This window comes from Cynocephalus volans, chromosome X (genome assembly GCF_027409185.1).
Source record: "Cynocephalus volans isolate mCynVol1 chromosome X, mCynVol1.pri, whole genome shotgun sequence".
NCBI classification, from domain to species: Eukaryota; Metazoa; Chordata; class Mammalia; order Dermoptera; family Cynocephalidae; genus Cynocephalus; species Cynocephalus volans.
The window spans coordinates 10102169-10123715 of record NC_084478.1 but is presented as its reverse complement, the minus strand read 5'-3'; the positions used below and the strand labels follow the sequence as shown (position 1 = coordinate 10123715).

At 50.8% G+C, this 21547-nt stretch overlaps 1 pseudogene; it reads left to right on the top strand.

Annotated features, from left to right (window-relative positions):
• The first annotated feature begins 1662 nt into the window (after window positions 1-1662).
• On the top strand, window positions 1663-21293 carry LOC134366856 (F-box-like/WD repeat-containing protein TBL1X; annotated as a pseudogene).
• Window positions 21294-21547: the final 254 nt, after the last annotated feature.

Here is a 21547-nt window from a genome sequence, read left to right as displayed (position 1 = left end):
CGTCAATGTGATGCTCAGAGGAAATGCTCACTTGAGCATTTCAGATTTTGGATTTTCGGATTTGGGGTGCATAACCAGTAAGTATAATGCAAGTATTCCAAACTCAGAAACAAATTTCACACTGTGAAACGCTTCTGGTCCCAAGCATTCCTGGGAGCCTGACAGAGGGCATAACCAGAGGGACAGTCAGGGACAGAGAGATGATGGCCCTGTGTTAAAGTGACTTCAGGTGCTGGTTTCCCGACTGTGCTCTTTGTGGAGCTGATCCGGGGAAAGATGGAACAAAAACCATCAATTAAAATCACCCAGATTCTTTTGTATCCCCTCCCACCTTCTAGATTTGGGTTGTGCCATTTTGATAGAAATTTTGAAAGTCAGTTATTTGGGTTTTAAACAGTTCCCTTCACCTCCCTGGCCGCTTCATCTGTGCTCTCGGGATTCAGCTGAGTCCCACGGATGAGTCCACGTGTCCCAGCTCTGTCCTGCCTTCCTCCTCTCCTGCCTCAAGTTCAGAGCACACAAAAATGTGTTTGTCCGTCCACCAGGCAGCACCCTGAGCACTGCGGGTTTCATGTGATGCGAGTATTTGGAAAGCACGTCTTACTTTTAAGTGTGTACAGAAATTTTTTTGATAGTACCAGAGAATCGAAGGATGTTCAGACAAAAATGTGAATCAGAGGCTCAGACTGGAGCTCACTCGGGAGAGCGTGGTGCTGACAACACCAAGTCAAGGGTGATCCCCTTACCGGTCATCTTTCAAAAAAACAAAAACTGTGAATCAGAACTAAACGAGGTCATTGTCGGTTGTATCGTGGCTGTATTCGGTCTAAACCCTGAGCCCAGGGCGTCGTTTCAAGTAGCTGCAAGTGCTTATTTTATTAGATCAGATGGGCACGTGCACCAGGAAGGAAATCCTGAATGCTGCAGGCATCTCTAAATCGGGGCCGATGCTTCCAAAGACTTACTCCTTCCACAAAAGTGGGTACTAAGAGATTCCACACTTGCCGTGGCACCGGGCAGGGTTTCTCCTGCTCAGCACTTGGTACATTTGAGGCTGGACCCTGCTCTGTGGTGGGGACTGTCCTGTGCACTGGAGGATGTGGACCAGCATGCCTGGTCTCCACCCACCAGCTGCCAGTAGACCCCCCGCCAAGTGGTGACAATGAAAAATGTCTCCAGTCATTCCCTGATGTCCCCCAAGGAGACAAAATTACTCCCCCCATACACACACCCCTGCCCCTGTTGAGAATCCTTGCATCAGGGATATAGCACTTTTGTCTTGGAATAAAGGAGACACGTTCACATGTCCTTAATGCCCCAGTTCAGGTTGACACTTAGCAAATATCAGGTCTCCCTCGGGACAGCCATCATACCTAGTTCTTCATCGACGGTTCCCCTTGTCCACCTCCCAGTCCTTGGCCCACCGTGGAGTCCCTCTGCCCTGCCCCTACAGTCCGGGCACCTGCTTGATGCCGCCGACCCCCTACCCCAGCCCCTGAGCTCCCAGGCGTCTCAGTTTCTGGGCCACCTTCCTGCACCTCTCCCACCCGGAAGGCAGAGTCTGGTCCTGGAGGTCCTCTTTTGTGGGTGCTGACGGCTGCCCTTGGCTTACTTTCCCAGGATGGCACGGTGTTTGACGGCTGCCCCATACAGTCCCTGTCCCTGATAGACGCCGTGATGCCCGACGTGGTGCAGACGCGGCAGCAGGCGTTCCGCGAGAAGCTCGCGCAGCAGCAGGCCAGTGCGGCGGCCGCAGCGGCAGCAGCAGCCCCGGCAGCCCTGGCAGCAGTTTCCCAGCAAAATCCACCAAAGAACGGAGAGGCCACGGTCAACGGGGAGGAGAACGGAGCACACGCAATAAGTAAGTGTGGGGCTTCTGGCGCTTTATTGTGCTTCTAAAGCTGGGCGAATGCAACGACTTCTTAGAGATCTGCCCGCTGTCAACTTCTCACCAGTTGTTTTCCAGTGCTTGCTTACTGTCTGGCCGGAAGACCTTCACGTTCCCTGGTTGTCTCCAAAATCCTTAGACCCGACCTTCTCGACACCCATCCTGGATTTTATGAAATCCTGCTGCCCTGCTCCTGAGAGCTCACGTGTAACAGGGACAAGTACCAGATGCTCACTGTCCAACACGAACAAGTGTCTCTCTCAGCCTTCCATGCAGAGGGTTTTCAGCCAAATTATGGTCTAGTAGTCGAGCCCATGGTCAGTGCAAGGGCACCACGCCCCGGACACCAGGCATCATCTTACTTGGTCATTGCGAAACCCCGGGAGGTTAGACCTGTTAGCTAATGGCCCAAGAGTAGGCAGCAGATGAGTCAGAGCTCGACAGTCATATCATAAAACTTGCTCAGGCCCGGTGCACCTTCCGCCAACTAACTCCCACATCAGAAAATCTATTTAAAACTAGAACAACAGAGACAAAAGAGGTGACCTGTCCTGGGACCCACAGCCAGAATGCAAGGCATGCCTGTGCCCCATCCAGGACCTGAGCCATTCTGCCACCCCTCTGGTCTGAGGTCGGCTCCTTACCCGTTCCCCGTCTCTGGTCTGTTGCTCTGGAGGCTGTTCCCTGCTGTGGCCGTGGGAGTGGGAGTTCTTCTGCCCAGGCTGGGTCTGGGCACTGACCCCTGCCCCAGGGAGCCCAGCCTCCTTCTCTTGCTCGTGCACGTGGCTAATACACCCTGGCTCACTGCTCTTAAGTTCTGCAGCAGCCGCCTCGACCCCCTTCTCAGCACCTCACACCTGGTCTGCAGAACAGCCTGTCGGGGCTGGAGCATGCCACGGCTGCCTGTGGATAAATGAGCAGGTGACGGCCTCCTCTGCACGCCTCTACAGAGTCCCAGGCCCCCACTGCACGGCTGGCTAGGACGCCAGCTGTCCTCTCGCCATCACCAGGGGATGGATCCACCAAACGTTGAAGATCATTTTGCTTTTCTTCATCTTCTCCCAGCCACATGGGAACTTGGGAAGCATATAAGAAGAAGCATTTTTTCATAGCCCCACTGTTCCTGAGGGTAGGCTGTGAAGATTTTGTGTCAGGCTTCTCAATCCAAGCAGGGTCACCAGGCATTTTCATATTTTTATGTGTTGACCCAGAAGCAGTGGATCTTAGGTTACCTGCCACTGAGAAGTGAGTCCTTCTCTTCCTGGGGTTTTCCACCAAAATACCTGAACAAGAAGATGTAACAGCAGACTCAGCTCTACACTGCATTACAAAACTGTCAGCTGCTGCTGACTGTGTGCTGGTTAGACTGGACCGCTGCCTTCTCTTTCCCGTAAAGCAGGGGCTACTAAACTTTCCCTAAGGGGCCAGACAGTGGCTGTCACAGGCGTTCAGGGCCAGGCAGTCTCTGTCACAGTGACCCAACTCTGTCTTGAAATGCAGAAGCAGCTGTCCTCCTCTGCTCGGGCTACTGTGACAGAGCACCGCAGATCTGTGGCAGAAATAGCAGAAATTTCTCCCTGCAGGCCTGGATGCTGCAAGTCCGAGCTCAAGGCGAGGCAGGCTGGTTCCTCCTGAGTCCTCTCTCCTTGGCTAGTAGACACCATCTTCTCACTGTGTCCTCACATGGTCGTCCCTCTGTGTGTGTCTGTGTCCTAATCTCCTCTTCTTATAAGGACATCAGTCGTATTGGATTAAAACCCACTCTAGCAAGCTCATTTTACCTTAATCACCTCTTTAAAGACCCCGTCCCCAAATACAGCCACTGTCTGAGGTACTGGGGACACGGTTCATCCCGTAACAGTCGCTGCAGGTAATGCATAAATATGTGGGCGTCAGTAAATAACTTAAACGTGATTTATGAGGAGAGGCTGCAGCAGGCTAGATTTTGGCCCATGGGTCATAGTTGACTGGCCCCAGTTTTATGGAATAAATTAGTGTATTCCTCACTCAAATTTGAAGACTGGCAAAATACAAAGAGACATAAAATACCCAATCACACAAAGCCATGATTTAGTTATAATCATCAGAGATGGTATCGCCTAGTACATAAAAACAAGGTGTTCCTAAAACAGAAGCCCCCTGAGAATGAGTTTCTTTTGTATTGATAAGCCACGTGCCTTTTTGTGTTTCCTACAACAGATAATCACTCGAAACCCATGGAAATTGACGGGGACGTTGAGATTCCACCCAACAAAGCCACAGTCCTTCGGGGCCATGAGTCCGAGGTGTTCATTTGTGCCTGGAACCCTGTCAGCGATCTGCTGGCTTCTGGGTGAGGATGTCAGGTTGGGGACGCTCCAAGGTCAGGGGAACCCCTGCTCGTCTCTGGCATTCTGCCTCAAGGGACACGTGCTGTTGTCTGACCTCGTGTGTCACGTCTTCCCGACATGAGCAGATCCCGAGCGGGTCCTGTGCACTCCACAGCTCTGTGTGTCTCGGATTGTGAAGTCGGCATTCCTCACCGTGTTCTCCATGGGATGGGGAGCAAAGACATTTAAAACTGCTAAATGCAGAGATGGCGAGGAGGGGGGGTGCATGGGAGGGGTGGAAAGAGCTGTACCCACCAAGAGCCAACGTGCGCGTGTTTTTATTCTGCAGGTCTGGAGACTCGACGGCCAGGATATGGAACCTTAATGAACACAGCAACGGGGACTCCACCCAGCTTGTATTGAGGCACTGTATACGGGAGGGGGACACGATGTCCCCAGTAACAAAGATGTCACCTCGCTGGACTGGAACATAAGCATCTTCCACCCCCCAGGCCCCTTGAAATGTCAGGGTGCGGTGGCCCTGCCCTGAGCTGCGGGCTCACAGGTGCCCTCCATCTCCAAGAGCTCCTGCTAAGGCCATGGCGGGCACAGAATGAGCTGGGTGTTGGGTGGCCGTGCCTTCCCATGGTCAGCACACATGAGCGAGTCGAGCCTGATGGCTCTGTGAGGGGGACCTCACAGCATGAAGGCGGGACCCCGGGAAGGCTCAGCTGGGGAGCTGTGACAAGCAGCCAGGAAAGAAAACTTTCCACCTTGAGAGCTCAGGACCACCTGCTATGTGCATTTATACATGGGTCACACGCCGTTCAACTTCTTTTTGCTTTCTGCAAAGTCTTAGGATGACTTTCTGTAGGTATTTTAAATTCTGTCCTTAATTAGACAGCACACAAGGTGAGTGGTTCCAGTGTGGCTTTCTCGCTTCCTGGTCCACATGCCTTGTGTTTAATTTAACAGCAGTGTGTGCTGAAGTAGTCAGAGATGACCCGTTAGTCTCTTAATGTGGCATCAGTTATCGGCTTAGGAATATTCTAGACTTGGGATCCTGGCGAGTTCTGTGTGCTTTTCTGGTGCCACCACTACTAAGCTGCTTCTGTGGGTTTGTGTCTCTTTCTGGCCTGCAGAGCGATGGGACACTTCTGGCCACAGGTTCATACGACGGTTTTGCAAGGATATGGACGGAAGATGGTAAGTCCTGCGTCTGTCGTGTTGGGGTTGGACAGGACCTGCTTCTGTATGTAACCGTGAAGTGAACAGACCATGACTTTGAAGTCAACATGTTTGTCTGTATTTTTTTGACATAACAGGTAACCTGGCCAGCACCTTAGGCCAACATAAAGGCCCCATCTTTGCCTTGAAATGGAATAAAAAGGGGAATTATATTTTGAGTGCTGGTGTAGACAAAGTGAGTATTAACTTAAAACACATACTTTCAATCTATACATGTTTATTTTCAGTCTCCAGATAACACGGTGTTTTCTTTGAATTCTTAGGCTTTCTCCTTCCCCTTAAGAAATCAAAAGGACCTGTATAGGTTTTGCTTTTGTAATTTTGATCTTAGTGTTAATTTATAGCACATAATCTCTGTCAGTATATTCCACTGTTCTACAGACCTCTGTGCAAAGTGTCCCTTCTTTTGAGGTTCATAGTTCAGTGATAAAGAGAGGAAAATCTCCAGACTGTGTTTATCAATGGCTGGACAGAGCAGGTGGTGTGGGTGTGCTCTGTGTAAACTTTCACCCCTAGAGTGATGTTAGTGACACAGACTGTTCTCTTAGCAGACTTCTGCTTTCCTAATTTGATAAGCTCCTGCTTCCCACTGTGGACTGCACATTTCCCGAGCAGGAGTAAAACGGACCTAGGGACAGGGCACTGTCCCCTGACAGGCCACGGAGCCAAAGTGGGACTCCCTTGCTCTGCACTTGGGCAGGGCTGCCAGAGAGACGTGATGGCATTAGAGCCAGGTGCCTCTCGAAGCCATCCTGGGGTGGAAGATCCCAGAACAAAGAGGAAGGAGACATAGAACCATTCCCCCACAGAAACTACACTGGTTTCATGACAGTTTGACAACTTTACTCTGTTACTGCTTTCTGTTCATTCAAGTTGTAAAATTTAATATAAAATAATAAACGAACTCTAAACATCATCACACTCTTGGAGAAGTCATGGGTGCACTTGGCAGGGTACAGCCCACACAGCCCATAACTGGCCCATCACCTGTTCTTTTAAATAAAGTTTTATTGATACACAGCCACTCCCATTTGTTGAGAATTGTCGGTGGCTGCTTTCACGCCTTAGTGGCCGAGTTGAACAGTTGCAACAGAAGACCATTGGCCCTCAAAGCTTAAGGTATTTACCAGGTGGCCCTTAATAGAAAAAGAGTGCCAGCGCCTGTATGTGGATATAACTGTGTAGGTCAGTGAATCATTTGTTCCTTTTCTCTATATTTAAGCCAAGAAACTCTTCATTCGGACTTGGGAGCCTAATTTATTATAATATAAGAAAAGATAAGCTGCTGTGGTTGACACACTAAATGTGTCGTGTAACTACCATCAAATTTTTCCCAAGATGTTCTAGTTCAAGTAATACGCATACACAGCACTCTGTCATGCCTTCAGCAGGCCATCGGTAACTGCCACTTGAATTATGAAAATAATTCATGAAAATGATCGCTAACATTTACAGCAAGCACTTTACTACTATGTGTGCTAACCCATCCGATACTCTCAAGATGGAGGCAGACATTAGTATGATCAATCCCATTTTACAGAGGAAGAACTGGAGCCCCAGAGAGGTTTATTAACTTGTCTAGTGACACACAGCTGGTGCAGCGTGGAGGAGGATCAGGCCGCGGCTTACCAGTAACTCTGCCCTCCGACTTGCCGAGCATTCTAAATCGTTTCCTGGCCTCCTTCCCACCTGGCGGATCTTTTATTTTACATTCATTTGTGTGTTTCTCACCAATTATTTATTTTGACTCTACCAGGTGATGGACTGTACGATCAGTAAAAATGCATATTTGGAATCATGTTAGTCTTTTGGGCCATATATGTCCCTCTTTACTCCTTAGTCAACCATGGCAGGAATAATAACAGTGTCCTTGAACATAATACCCATGGAGAAAATGTAATTTATGAGGATGCTGGTGTGACCCTCAGTGTATGCTTAACCCAAAGTGACGAAAATATATTTCACATTCCCAAAGCTTTTGGGAAATGTTTTCTTCGGTTCAATGTATATTTAACATAAATGTCAACTAAATGTTCCAGTGACTGATTGTAGTATGTGAAATTGTATCAGACATTTGTGAGTTTACTTACAGTTTGACCCTTGAACACAGCACAGGTCCACTTATACATGGAACTTTTTTGGTCTGGTAAATACTGCACAGTGCTATAAATGTATTTTTCTCTTCCTTGTGATTTTCTTAATAACATTTTCTTTTCTCTAGCTTATTTTATTGTAAGAATACAGTATATAATATATATAACATAGAAAACATGTTTTAATTGAATGTTAATGTTATTGGTAAGGCGTCATATCAATAGTCGGCTATTAGTAGTTAAGTTTTGGGGAAGGCAAGAGTTACACGTGGATTTTCAACTGTGTCCGGGTCGGTACCCTAACCCGCACGTTGTTCAAGGACCGATTGTACTCACAATATATAAACCACATTTGTTTGTGCTTGACAAATTAAGAAAACAGTTGCAGACAAACAGTGACAGGTGGTCTAGAGCTGACCCCAAATGTAGGAATACCATGTTTCAAAGACACTTGCTGCTCTGAGTGTTTCCTCTGAATGTTTCTACAATCAACCCAAAACATAACCAGTTCTTAAAACGAAATCTTTATGAAGTCTCACTGACAGACAGGTGTAAAGTTTCCAATGACGTTGAAAATTCCGGTTAATGAAGACTTAATTCCAATGGTATTTATGGAGCTGCCCCTGGCTGCTGCTTTAAGTATGTTCCTAGCATCAGTAAGTTCATCAGAATTCATGATTTACTTTGTGTTCCAAGGTGCCGATCACCGTTTTCCTTACTGTAGACCCATAAATCAGCGCCTGACCCGGGCGTAATCCGATGGCTTTGCCACATCTCGTGGTCCTGGTTCATGGAGGGTCGGTCAGGGGAATTTCCAGAAATGTCTGTTTGTGCAGCTCTTCATTTGGAAAACTGCTGAAAAGACATTTAGATATGTTTTGTTCCAGGTTTTTTAGCGTTTTGGGATGAGGGGGAATCACCACTGATTTGAGTAGTTTTCTCAGGTATCAGTTAAGGCTGCTGTGTCCGCTGCAGTTGCCACCAGCTCGTGTGGCTGTAGCTCATCACATGTGGCCGTCCAAACTGCTGTGTGTAAAACACGCTGTGATTCCAAGCCCTAGGATGGGGGGCAAGAAAGAATGTCAGATACCTCATTAATATTTTTCTATACTGATTACATGTTGAAACAATAGTATTTTGGCAATATTGGAGTGAAATAAAATACACTGTTAATGAATTGTACCAGTTTCTTTTTTCTTTTTAATGTGGTGACTGTAAAATTAAAAATTAGTGTAGTGACTCACATGATACCTCTATGGGACAGTGCGAGGCAGTTAGCTTATTTGGGGAGAGCAAGGTGTCACACCAAGGTCAAGGTTCAGATGCCCTTACCAGCCAGCCACTAAAAACCCCAAAACTACAGAGAAAAGAACACACCCCTCTGCTTCCCCTTCTCCTAATAATATGACCTCTCCTCATCCTGAACTTCCTACAGCTTCCCTGAAAAATTAAAGGAATAGCTCTATTGGACTGTGCTGGTTTAGAAGGAATAAGGGCCCACTGTCTTTTCTTGCATGATGCATTTTTCGTGAGAAAACTTTGCAAGAAGAATAATTACTAACTTTTTCCTTTGTTTGCGGAGCGCAGACAACAATCATTTGGGATGCCCACACAGGAGAAGCCAAACAACAGTTTCCTTTCCATTCAGGTGAGGTTTGTTTTGATTTCGTAATTTAAAAGTCATGATTCAGAGTTCTGTGAAATGTCCCTTAAAGTAATTGTGAACGCACAGAGGGAGCAGCCTGTGGAACCTCGCTGGTGGGAAGGAGACCCATTTCGTGTTAAGTGTTGTCGTTCAGGTTTGCAAGGTACAGATGCCTCAACACCCACCTGCTCCTGAGTCTGGAAACACGACTGTGAACCAGCCAAAGAGCCAGGGCAGGCTTCTCTGTCCTGCTGCTCCAGGAGGGCTGCTGTGTTGGGGTCCCCGAGACCACTCCGTGTTTGGCGGTCTGCTGGGTGGACACACAGGACTCAGCATACACAGCTAAGACTTCTTGTAGGAATGGATACAAAGCAACATCAGCAAAGGGAAAAGGCATGAGGGATGAAGTCCCGGGGAGAACAGACGTGAGCTCCCAGGGGAGTCGCACGGGATCTGCTTAATTCCCCCAGAAGTCAGCTGTCTTCCAGGGAAGCCCATTAGAGACTTGGTGCTGAGGGTTTTCAGCTCCCTCTCCCCCTTGCTGTTCCTTCCCGAGCCCCCCTCCTCCGGCCATCACCTCTCACTTGATGCGTAAATGCCTCTAGGGAGTGTTCCAGTGGGACTGCCTCAGGGGAGCAGAGACTATACAGACATGAACGGTGCATGGCCACGAGGTCCCCGGAGTGCCAAGTGATCACTTGAGCAAGTGGGTGCCTGAGAGGAGGTCAGAGCAGCCGCCCTCAGCCGCAGACCCGCTCCCTGTAACTGGACAGGCATGAGGCTTGGAGGCCACAGGTACAACAGCCATGGGGACTAACACATCTGTACCCCTTCTCTGGCTGGTAGCTGTGCTGATGGCCTGAGATGGCTTGTCTCACTCCACGCTCAGCGTCCCCTGAGGGCTTGACAGAACATCCCTGTGTGCAGCTGAGACCCCAGGACCTGCCTGAGGGACAGAACAAGGATGGAGTCTGGCTGCTCTGACTTCGCCACCCTGGTCTTTACATGTTCTTCCAACATCTTGGGGCACTGGGCTCTGAGGACAGAACGAGGGCTGGGCTTTTAACAATGGTCCTGGGCATTTCGGTGCATTGGAAAGTGGCTGGATTTCCCGCTGCCGTCCCAGCAAAGAATCCAGAAAGTAGAGAATGAGACCGTAACTAAACTGCAGAATTAGTTAACCTTTGTATTGTTCCCATCGTCGTTACTTCTGAGGTCCCTTCAGGGGCAGGGCTCACACTGGAACAAGGAGTAGGGAAAGGCGGGACATGGAGAGGTCTAGCAGGGAGTGACCAGAGGCCAGTCACCTCAAAACCCTCAGCAGAGCAGAGGGTCTCTTGGACTCAGGGAGGGTGTTCATCACGAGTCCTGAACCTTTCACCCAATTTCATCCCTAATATGGGATTCTTGTTGACACTAATTATCCCCGAATCCATGGGATGCATTAATGGGTTGCAGGAGGTTTTTTAATTGGGGTGTCTTGAGCACAGGCTATGAAATCTTTTTCCTCTTCTTTTTCCTCCTCTCTCTGTGAAAACAAATCAAACAGGCCCACCATGGTGATACTGCTCAAGCAGGAAGGTGCGGGGGCAGGCAGCCGGCACACCTCACCTGCCCTTTCTCACCTGTGCCGTGGGAGCAAGAGCTGCTGCATGCCATGGGGCACAGAAAGGGCCACGGGGCCTCTCTCCAGAGGCATCTTGTCGTCCCTGCAAATGTGGGAGGAGAGGGTCTTTAAGGTCTTTGAAAGTAAGAGTCTGTTCACGCGGGAATATGTTTTATCGTGTTACTAGATATGGCTTCTCCACCGTGCTGTTAATTGTTCTAAGTCAGCCGAGCTCTGCACAGTTGATAAATGTCAGCGTCCTCCCTGTCTTTCCTGCTCCACAGCCCCTGCTCTTGACGTGGACTGGCAGCACAACACTACGTTTGCCTCCTGTAGCACAGACATGTGTATTCATGTATGCAGACTCGGCTGTGACCACCCGGTCAAAACCTTCCAAGGACACACAGTAAGTGGGACTTCTGAGTTTCAGACTTGAGTTCATGAGAATGTGATGTGGGAGCCTTTTTATATTTTTTACCTAGAATCAAAAGATGCCGTAACAGCAGACCAGTTCCTCTGCAGATCTTTGCTCTTGAGCTGCCACAGCTACCCTAGGCAGTTGGATTAACCCAGTGTCGGGAAGGCAGTGAGAAAAAGTGACCCTGAGGTGATCTAGATGTTGGACTTTGCGGCAAAGGCTATGAAAAAACTGTACGAGGATATAAAGGAAAAGATGCTTGTAATAAGTAAATAGATGGGGAGTGTCAGCAGAGAATGGAAATACTATGTTTCTAAAAAGCAAATGGAAATTGGAGAACCGAGAAGCACAATATCTGAAACGAAAATCTTATTAGACGAGTGTAACAGCAGGCTGGAGATTGCAAAAGCAAGGTTAGTGAACCAGAACAGAGATCATAGAATGGCCAATTTGAAGAACAGAAAAGACTGAAAAAATGAGTGGAGGCTTATGGACGTATGGGACAATATTAAACATATATCTGTGTTATATGGGTAGAAAAAAGAGAACGGAACAGGAAAATTGCTTGAAGCGACAGTGGCCACATTTTACTAAATTTGGTGGAAAACATCAACATTCAATCCAAGAAGCTGAGCAGACCCCATGCAGAACATCTAGAAAGATATCTGTACACCTAGGCATGTGGTCAGCAAACACTAAAACCAATGATAAAGAGAAAGTCATAAAAGCAACCAGAGGCTGAAAAAATAATCTCATCATATACCAGAAAAGAACAATATGAGCAGCAGCTGACTTACCAGATTTTTTAGCAAATCACGTGAGGCTCTTCCCAGTCTTTCCCCTGCAGATCCCTCTAGTGTCCAAAAAACCCCCCATTCCTCAGTTCTCCTGGAAGACCCGTGTGGTCGAGCCCCTCACACCTCATCTCAGCCCCTCCTGAAATGCTTCCCTGCCTTAAACTCTCACAGCCTCCACCTTACACCCCCTCACCATGTCCCTGGTCTGACACAAAATCCTTTCCATCTTCCACGACCCCATTCAGATGTCCTCTGGATTCCCTGGGGAGAATTCATGGCTCCCACCTGGGCTCTCTCATGCGGCTTCTTGTTTATTCTCACCAGCACCCAGAATGTCATTAGATGTTGGGGATCCCCTGTTAAAGCAGAGGGGTCTGATCAAAGCCCCTGGGGAGTTCCCATCATGCCACCAATTTAAGGGAATTCAGTTCCATTGTCCTCAGTGCCTGCGCCTTTCCCTAGTACCCACCAGTCTCAGCTCCCGGCCCAATGTGTCCCTGCTTCCAAAAGAAGGTGCTTTTGGAGCACAGGCATCCATTGTCCCGTGAATATCTGGCTGTGGTTACGAATGGACACGTGCTTTTTCTGGTCTAAACTTGTTTCTCCTCTAACCCTGGATGATCTGCAAACTTTTAATAGCGCTGCCCGCAGTCTGTGCGTGCTGTAGGGTACAAAGTCACATAGCTATGTGATTTCCAGCTGCCGTGCCCGGGACTTTACCACCGTGCCACCACTTGGCTCTTTAAATGGGTCTCCTTGTGGCTAATCATTTGGAACAAGCCTCAAGCTAAATGTGGCTGAGCCTACTTCTTCCTGAGACTTCTGAGCTGCTTCTCGATGCTTCCCAGGAATTGTGACTTGGGCTGGGAGTGGCGGGTGGGTGGGGTTGGCACTCCATTCCCAGGAGGGTTCAGCTGGAGACAGTTCATGGTGACTGGCTCCAAATTCCTGGGCCCCAAGAAACCTGCCCATCGATTCTCCTCTCAGCAGCCGCAGCCAGAACCAGCTGCCCTTGTGCATTTACACACGCCCACACTCCCACACATGCATGCACACTCACACCTCCACACTCGGCACATGCACACACACACATACATGCATACACACTCGCACACACGCAGGCACACTCATATGAGTGCACATGCACACAATGTCATGCACACTCATGTACACTTGCACACACATACGTGCACACACACATCTGCACAGTCACACTCAGGTCCACACATTATCCCCTCTCCAGTCTGACACCTTCATCCTCCCCTGGCTCACAGGAGCCCACTCCTTGGACTCACATGCATGCCCACTCACACTCCTGGACACTCACGTCCACATATGCACACCAGCATACATGGCCACATGCTCAGACACATGTCCATGTATTCATACACATCCATGCACTTACACACGTCTGCACACTCACACACACCTGGGCACTCACACGCACCTCTGCGCACATGCTGCTCTCCAGTCTGACCCTTTCATCCTCCCCTGGCTCACACAGGAGCCCACTCCCTGGACTCCAGGCTTTCTTCCTCCCTTTTCCCAGGCCATCCATGCCATGTGGAACACTGATGTGGCCCTGTCACTTCTTTGCTTCACACCCTTCAGAACTCAGTTTCCTTAAAAAGTAGTGTGACCGTATAATTTATCTTCCAAACCAGAGTCCTTAGGAGTGTGAAATTATTTAGAAAATGAATTATGAGTGTGAAGTTAGTTAATTTTGGGGCTGGGACAGCAGGCATAATATTGTGGGATTGTCCTGAGCAGATGGGGCCCTACAGTCACCCTAAGGAAAAGCCCCTTGTGGGTGCACCTTCTCCTTGGTCTCCATGTGCGGCACAGTGTTCCTCTGCCACAGGCTGTTCCTTTGTAGAACCGTGTTCCCTGTGTGTCCCCCTCTCCCTTGCCTGCCGGGTACATTTGCCTTTGTCCCCCAGGCCTTAGCCTCAGGGTCTCGGGGCCCTGGTGGCCCTGAGGAACAGTCCTGCTCCTTTGTGCACCCAGCATGCTGAGCTGCCTGGTAGAACTCCCCTGCCCTTTGTATTTCCAGGCTGTTTGCACTGGAGCTCAAGCCCCTTGGGTGGGTTTTGTTTCTCCCGGGTGTTCTCACAGAGCCACCCTCTGGGCTCTGGCGTGTGCTCGTGCACTTGGGGCACACGGGCCTCCTGTTCCCCGTGGAACCCCACCGTGGCTGAGGGGCTTCGTTTGTCTGCATTGACACCCGTCCACCGCCACTCTCCAGAAAAATGTAGCAGATTTAGATAGAAGGAGTAGCTGTTGCATTGAAAATGCACAGGGAAGTGATTTCCATGTCCAGTTTTAAAAACAGCTGAGGTTTTGGTGTTTTTATTTGCTGCCTATATTGTATGTGAATTCTTCATTTGCTTCCTTCCTAGTATGGAATTTTTTCCCTTCAAGAAATATTGATGAGGGTGGCTGCTCATTTGTGGTATATGGCTGTGCTTTTATATAAATGAAAAAGGCAAAGTGAGAAAAAGGAAAATGCATGGCCTCCCGGGCTCTGTGCTTTGCTTTCGGGGAAAGTCCCAGGTGGCCGGTCAGCAGGATGACAGAATCTTGCTCCCCCTGGAGGATGGCCAGCAGGATGACAGAATGCTACTGCCCCCTGGTGGATGGTAGGCAAGATGACAGAATGCTTCTGCCCTCTGGAGGATGGCCAGCAGGATGACAGAACGCTACTGCCCCCTGGTGGATGATAGGCAAGATGACAGAATGCTTCTGCCCTCTGGAGGATGGCCAGCAGGATGACAGAACGCTACTGCCCCCTGGTGGATGGTAGGCAAGATGACAGAATGCTTCTGCCCTCTGGAGGATGGCCAGCAGGATGACAGAACGCTACTGCCCCCTGGTGGATGGTAGGCAAGATGACAGAATGCTTCTGCCCTCTGGAGGATGGCCAGCAGGATGACAGAACGCTACTGCCCCCTGGTGGATGGTAGGCAAGATGACAGAATGCTTCTGCCCTCTGGAGGATGGCCAGCAGGATGACAGAACGCTACTGCCCCCTGGTGGATGGTAGGCAAGATGACAGAATGCTTCTGCCCTCTGGAGGATGGCCAGCAGGATGACAGAGCACTACTGCCCCCTGGTGGATGGTAGGCAAGATGACAGAATCTTGCTCCCCCTGGAGGATGGCCAGCAGGATGACAGAACGCTACTGCCCCCTGGTGGATGGTAGGCAAGATGACAGAATGCTTCTGCCCTCTGGAGGATGGCCAGCAGGATGACAGAACGCTACTGCCCCCTGGTGGATGGTAGGCAAGATGACAGAATGCTTCTGCCCTCTGGAGGATGGCCAGCAGGATGACAGAGCACTACTGACCCCTGGTGGATGGTAGGCAAGATGACAGAATCTTGCTCCCCTTGGAGGATGGCCAGCAGGATGACAGAACGCTACTGCCCCCTGGTGGATGGTAGGCAAGATGACAGAATGCTTCTGCCCTCTGGAGGATGGCCAGCAGGATGACAGAACGCTACTGCCCCCTGGTGGATGGTAGGCAAGATGACAGAATGCTTCTGCCCTCTGGAGGATGGCCAGCAGGATGACAGAGCACTACTGCCCCCTGGTGGATGGTAGGCAAGATGACAGAATGCTTCTGCCCTCTGGAGGATGGCCAGCAGGATGACAGAGCACTACTGCCCCCTGGTGGATGGTAGGCAAGATGACAGAATCTTGCTCCCCCTGGAGGATGGCCAGCAGGATGACAGAATGCTACTGACCCCACCAGCAGTCTCTGGTGGACCGTAGGCAGGATGAGAGAGTGCTACTGCCCACTTGTGTACAGCTACTGGGATGACAGGGCGCTGCTACCCCCTTGTGGACAGCTACTGGGATGACAGAGCGCTATTGCCCCCTGGTGGATGGCAGGATGACAGAACACTACTGCCCCCAGGTGAACGGTAGGTAGGATGAGAGAGTGCTACTGCCCCCTTGAGGACAGCCACTGGGATGACAGAGCACTACTGCCCCCGGGTGTACTGTAGGCAGGAAGAGAGGGTGCTACTGCCCCCTTGAGGACAGACACTGGGATTACAGAGCACTATTGCCCCCGGTGGATGGTCAGCCAGATGATAGAGCACTATTGCCCCCTGGTGGACGGTAGGCAAGAAGAGAGAGTGCTACTGCCCCCTGGTGGACGGTAGGTAGGAAGAGAGGGTGCTACTGCCCCCTTGAGGACAGCCACTGGGATTACAGAGCACTATTGCCCCCGGTGGATGGTCAGCCAGATGATAGAGCACTATTGCCCCCTGGTGGACGGTAGGCAAGAAGAAAGAGTGCTACTGCCCCCTGGTGGACGGTAGGCAGGAAGAGAGGGTGCTACTGCCCCCTTGAGGACAGCCACTGAGATTACAGAGCACTATTGCCCCTGCTGGATGGTCAGCTAGATGATAGAGCACTATTGCCCCCTGGTGGACGGTAGGCAGGAAGAGGGTGCTACTGCCCCCTTGAGGACAGCCACTGGGATTACAGAGCACTATTGCCCCTGCTGGATGGTCAGCCAGATGATAGAGCACTATTGCCCCCTGGTGGACGGTAGGCAAGAAGAGAGAGTGCTACTGCCCCCTGGTGGACGGTAGGCAGGAAGAGAGGGTGCTACTGCCCCCTTGAGGACAGCCACTGGGATTACAGAGCACTATTGCCCCCGGTGGATAGTCAGCCAGATGATAGAGCACTATTGCCCCCTGGTGGACGGTAGGCAAGAAGAGAGAGTGCTACTGCCCCCTGGTGGACGGTAGGCAGGAAGAGAGGGTGCTACTGCCCCCTTGAGGACAGCCACTGGGATTACAGAGTACTATTGCCCCCGGTGGATGGTCAGCCAGATGATAGAGCACTATTGCCCCCTGGTGGACGGTAGGCAAGAAGAGAGAGTGCTACTGCCCCCTGGTGGACGGTAGGCAGGAAGAGAGGGTGCTACTGCCCCTTTGTGGACAGCCACTGGGATGACAGAGCACTATTGCCCCCTGGTGGACGGTAGGCAAGAAGAGAGTGCTACTGCCCCCTGGTGGATGGTAGGCAGGAAGAGAGGGTGCTACTGCCCCCTTGTGGACAGCCACTGGGATGACAGAGCACTACTGCCCCCTGGTGGACGGTAGGCAGGATGAGAGAGTGCTACTGCTCCCTTGAGGACAGCCACGGGGGTTACAGAGCACTATTGCCCCTGGTGGGTGGTCGGCTGGATGATAGAGCACTATTGCCCCCTGGTGGACAGCCGCTGGGATGACAGAGCACTATTGCCCCCTGGTGGATGGTCGGCTGGATGACAGAGTGCTTCTGCCCCCTGCTGGACGGTTAGCAGGATGAGAAAGTACTACTGCCCACTTGTGGACAGCTGCTGGGATTACAGAGCACTATTGCCCCTGGTGGATGGTCGGCTGGATGACAGAGCACTGTTGCCCCCTGGTGGATGGTCGGCCGGATGACAGAGTGCTTCTGCCCCGTGCTGGATGGTAAGCAGGATGAGAAAGTACTACTGCCCACTTGTAGACAGCTGCTGGGATGACAGAGCACTGTTGCCCCCTGGTGGACGGCAGGTTGACAGAGTGCTACTGCCCCCTGGTGGACGGCCACCATGATGTCAGAGCGCTACTGTCCCCTGGTAGACAGCCACTGGGTCTGATCTCAGGCCTTGATTTCTTTTGCAAACCCATTTTATCTTTCAGAATGAAGCCAATGCTATCAAATGGGATCCTTCTGGAATGTTGCTAGCATCCTGCTCTGATGACATGACATTAAAGGTAAAGTTAGCATCTGTAGGGATGAGCTGTTTAACCCTAAACAGCCCCCAGTCCTCAACGCAAGTCTCACATTCCCTGTTCCTTTGGGGATTATCTGTATTGAGTCCTCTTCCTTCCTCGGTAATTTGTCCCATTACTGACTGTCAGATTAGCTCTCGCCCAGTGAACTCTCATGTACCAGTCGAGGGTCCTGCTAGGAGTCCCAGCCCTTCCTGGGCAATGACCTGCAGTTTTTCCAGTGGGACACTCCAATGGCTTGTGTACAGTTCACAGCCAGCAGTCTCTTGGCTCACTGGAGGGACATAGCTTGCTCATGTTGTTACCACTGTGTTCCCAAGATCTGGAGCATGAAGCAGGACACGTGTGTGCATGACCTGCAAGCTCACAGCAAAGAGATATACACCATCAAGTGGAGTCCCACTGGGCCGGCCACCAGCAACACCAACTCCAACATCATGCTGGCGACGTAAGGACAGGACCCCTGCACAGCCCAGCCTCGGCTCCTGAACGCAGCCTGGCCCGCTGTCACTGAGTCAGCAGCACAGCAGCAGAACTTCCTCATACGTGGAGAGAACAGGACGTTTTGCTGGAGCATTGAACTTCGTACCTCCCTTTTGAAGGGGCCGAGATAGAACTTTTAAGTGAGGCTGGGAGAAGGCACGTGTTGGGAGGGCTTCAGGCACTTGGCTTTGCTGAAGGTTTTCCTGACAGCAGAGAAAGGAAAGGGAAAGAGTTCACCTCGGACCTTGGGCTTGGTTTATTCGTTCAACTCAGGGCTTCCAGGGGCAGGAATTTCAAGGAGGGATAAAGGTTCCCCCAGCCACAGCCAGACTTGACCTGACATTTTATATAGTGAGTCCTCTAAGACACCAGCTTGGGAGGGAGCGGAGTGGCCAGCCAGTCACCGCCAGAATTGGGAAGAGGGGTTATAAGTGACAAAGGTGGCCTCCCCAAAACCACGTGGCTTTAGGCTTCATTCAAGAGCATTATTGTGCCCTGATGCTCGCCAGACCCCATTAAGAGTAGAACGTTCCACTCTCGTTATTTCAGGAAGAACTTTTAGAAGATCAAGCTAAAGAGATTCTGCGACCGAATGCCGAGCTCCTTAGGGGTCTGAAAACCAGGATCTGGACCCATGAAATGTGGATGTCCCCTTAGCCTACAAGAGAGGAGAGTTAAGGGGAATGTTTGGGTACCAGGAGGCAGCAGCGGGTTATTCTGTGTAGCTGCAGAGAGAGGGTAGTGACAGGCGGGCACACACCTCCTGTAAGCGGAGAACGCCTGCCACCTGCCTCTGGGGCAGCGGGAGCCAGCCGGCCGCGCCAGGAGCGAGCAGCTTGTTGAAAGTGCTCAGCCCAACCAAGCTTGTTTCTTAGAAAAGACTGGAACGAATCCCTGTATCAGCCGAGTGGTTGAACAGAAAAACACAAAGGCCATAATTCTCTTATTTCATGTAATTGTCCTAAAAGCCACTTAAATTACTACGATACAGCACCGCGTGCTATAATCATGTATTGGTGACTTGGGAGGTCCTTTTGTGTCACGTGTTACCCGTTAGGAACATAAATGACCCTTTAGTCAGCACACACGAAAAGGACAGGGTGGTACCAGCCCTGTAGAGAAAAAGAAAGCCAGATAGCAGGTTTGCGATATGTACTTTATTTTAAATTTGAAAATAACTGGAATTTGCAGCTCTCAGCAATGTGGTCGAATGTGTAGATGTGACTGTGTTTTAATTCCTGTTGGCTTAAAAATTTTATAAATATTTATTCACTCTATTCGCTGTTTTTCCAAACCTGGCTATCTGCATTTGTTGGTAACAATAGAAGTTTTTCAATGTAAGAGCATCTTAGAAAACTTGATAAATATTCCACAAAAGTATTTACCATTTATATCTTTAAACAAATGCAGAAACATAGGAACGTGGGTATCAATTTGCTTTCGGAATAACAGCACCAAAAGTTGTTTGTTTTGTGACGATGGCTTTGTTTTCACTGCATCTGAGCTGCATTTTAGGAGGAGAAGCTCACTGATCTGGACCTAGAAGCGGGGAGAGAGAGACGGGTCCTGTGAGGTGTGGCCCGTGTTGGAGGGACGTGTGCTAAACGCCCGCGTGCTCAGGTGATAACGTGTCCCCTCCGTCTCCGCAGTGCTTCGTTTGACTCCACGGTCTGGCTGTGGGATGTGGAGCGAGGGGTTTGTATCCACACGCTGACCAAACACCAGGAACCTGTCTACAGTGTCGCTTTTAGCCCCGACGGGAAGTACTTGGCCAGCGGCTCCTTTGACAAGTGTGTCCATATCTGGAATACTCAGGTAATCTCTTGACCCTCGGGGTTGAGTCCTTTGCAAAGTATTGCCCGAGTAGCTGTGTTTGCAGTGACCTGGGCTCAGAACAGCCACTGGGGAACCGGTGCTCAGGAATGAGCTGCCGCCCCCCATGGAGAGCCCTTGCCCGAGCTGTCTGTCCAGCTCCGCCTGGCAGCGCCCTTGCCCGGGACACACACCCAGGGCCACTCCCTCCCCAGGAAAGGTGTCTGCTTCTGCTGTCCTCAGGGCTCACAGCTCCAAGCAAGACATCTTGGAGACGTCCCTCCTTGGAGGAGCTACCACCTTCTTTTCCCCTTTATGAGCAGCTCCCCGCTGTCCCCGAGACCCGTGCAGCACCTGGGCGGGCAGCCGGGCTGCACCCCGTGTGGTAAGCGCTGGTCACTGTGCTTTCTCCGCAGAGTGGCAGTCTCGTCCACAGCTACCGAGGCACCCGTGGCATCTTCGAGGTGTGCTGGAACGCTCGCGGGGACAAAGTGGGCGCCAGCGCCTCCGATGGCTCCGTAAGCAGTGCTCGAGTTGGCAGGGGCAAGCGTGGGGTCGGGGCAAGCCGGGGTGGCACTCGGCAAGGCTCAGCTCATGCGCGGGGACCGCTTGGGGTGGCCCCACATCTGGGAGTGGCCCTCGCTTCAGCCCTTGCAGAATGTCCTTCTGGTCAACATTTCCTGGATGAAATTGGGGTGCTCTGCCCCTCTGAGGACATTAGGCAACACCTGGAGGCCTGTTGGGCTGTCACTGCTTGGGTTTGGGGGGCTCCTGGCATCTCCTGGGTGGAACCCAGAGATGCAGCACAACCTCCTCCCATGCACAGCACAGCATTGACCTCGAAGGCCAGGGTCCCCAAATGTTCTCGGAGGCCTTGCTCTTAGGCCTAAGCTGCCACCTACCTCGCCATGTAGGCATCTGGCTGTGGCTCCTGCTGCTGGCACTGTCACTCTGCCACGTCGACCTTAGTCCTTGCCCTGGTGTTTCCCCCAGTGCTCTTTGCTTGAGTTTGGTTGGTCAGGTGTGCAGGCACTAGCCTGTTCTTGGAGCTTCTCTGACCTTCATCACTGTGTTCCAATAAAACTTTATTCACAAAAATCGGTGGTTGACCACCGTCTACCGACCCCTGCTCTAAAGGCACGTTTGTGTCATCTCTTGAGATAACAGGTGCCTCTGTCTTTCCCTCCAGGTGTGTGTTTTAGATCTGCGGAAGTAAACACAAAATATAGAAAAACTGAAGAGTTCTAGTGGACCAGCAGAGAACGTGTGGGTCTTGGCCCTCTCCAGACACCATTCTGTCAGCTCCAAAACTGTACGAACTTGACTTGCGTTAGAGTGTACTTGGAAATCAACTCGTCCCTGGCCACAGGAGTCTGTAAGTTTTCGTAATCTTCATCAAGAAGTTCCAAAACAAACAAGCAAAATCAAAAGCATCAGTCATATCAGAGGGGGAAGAGTGGTCTCCACCCA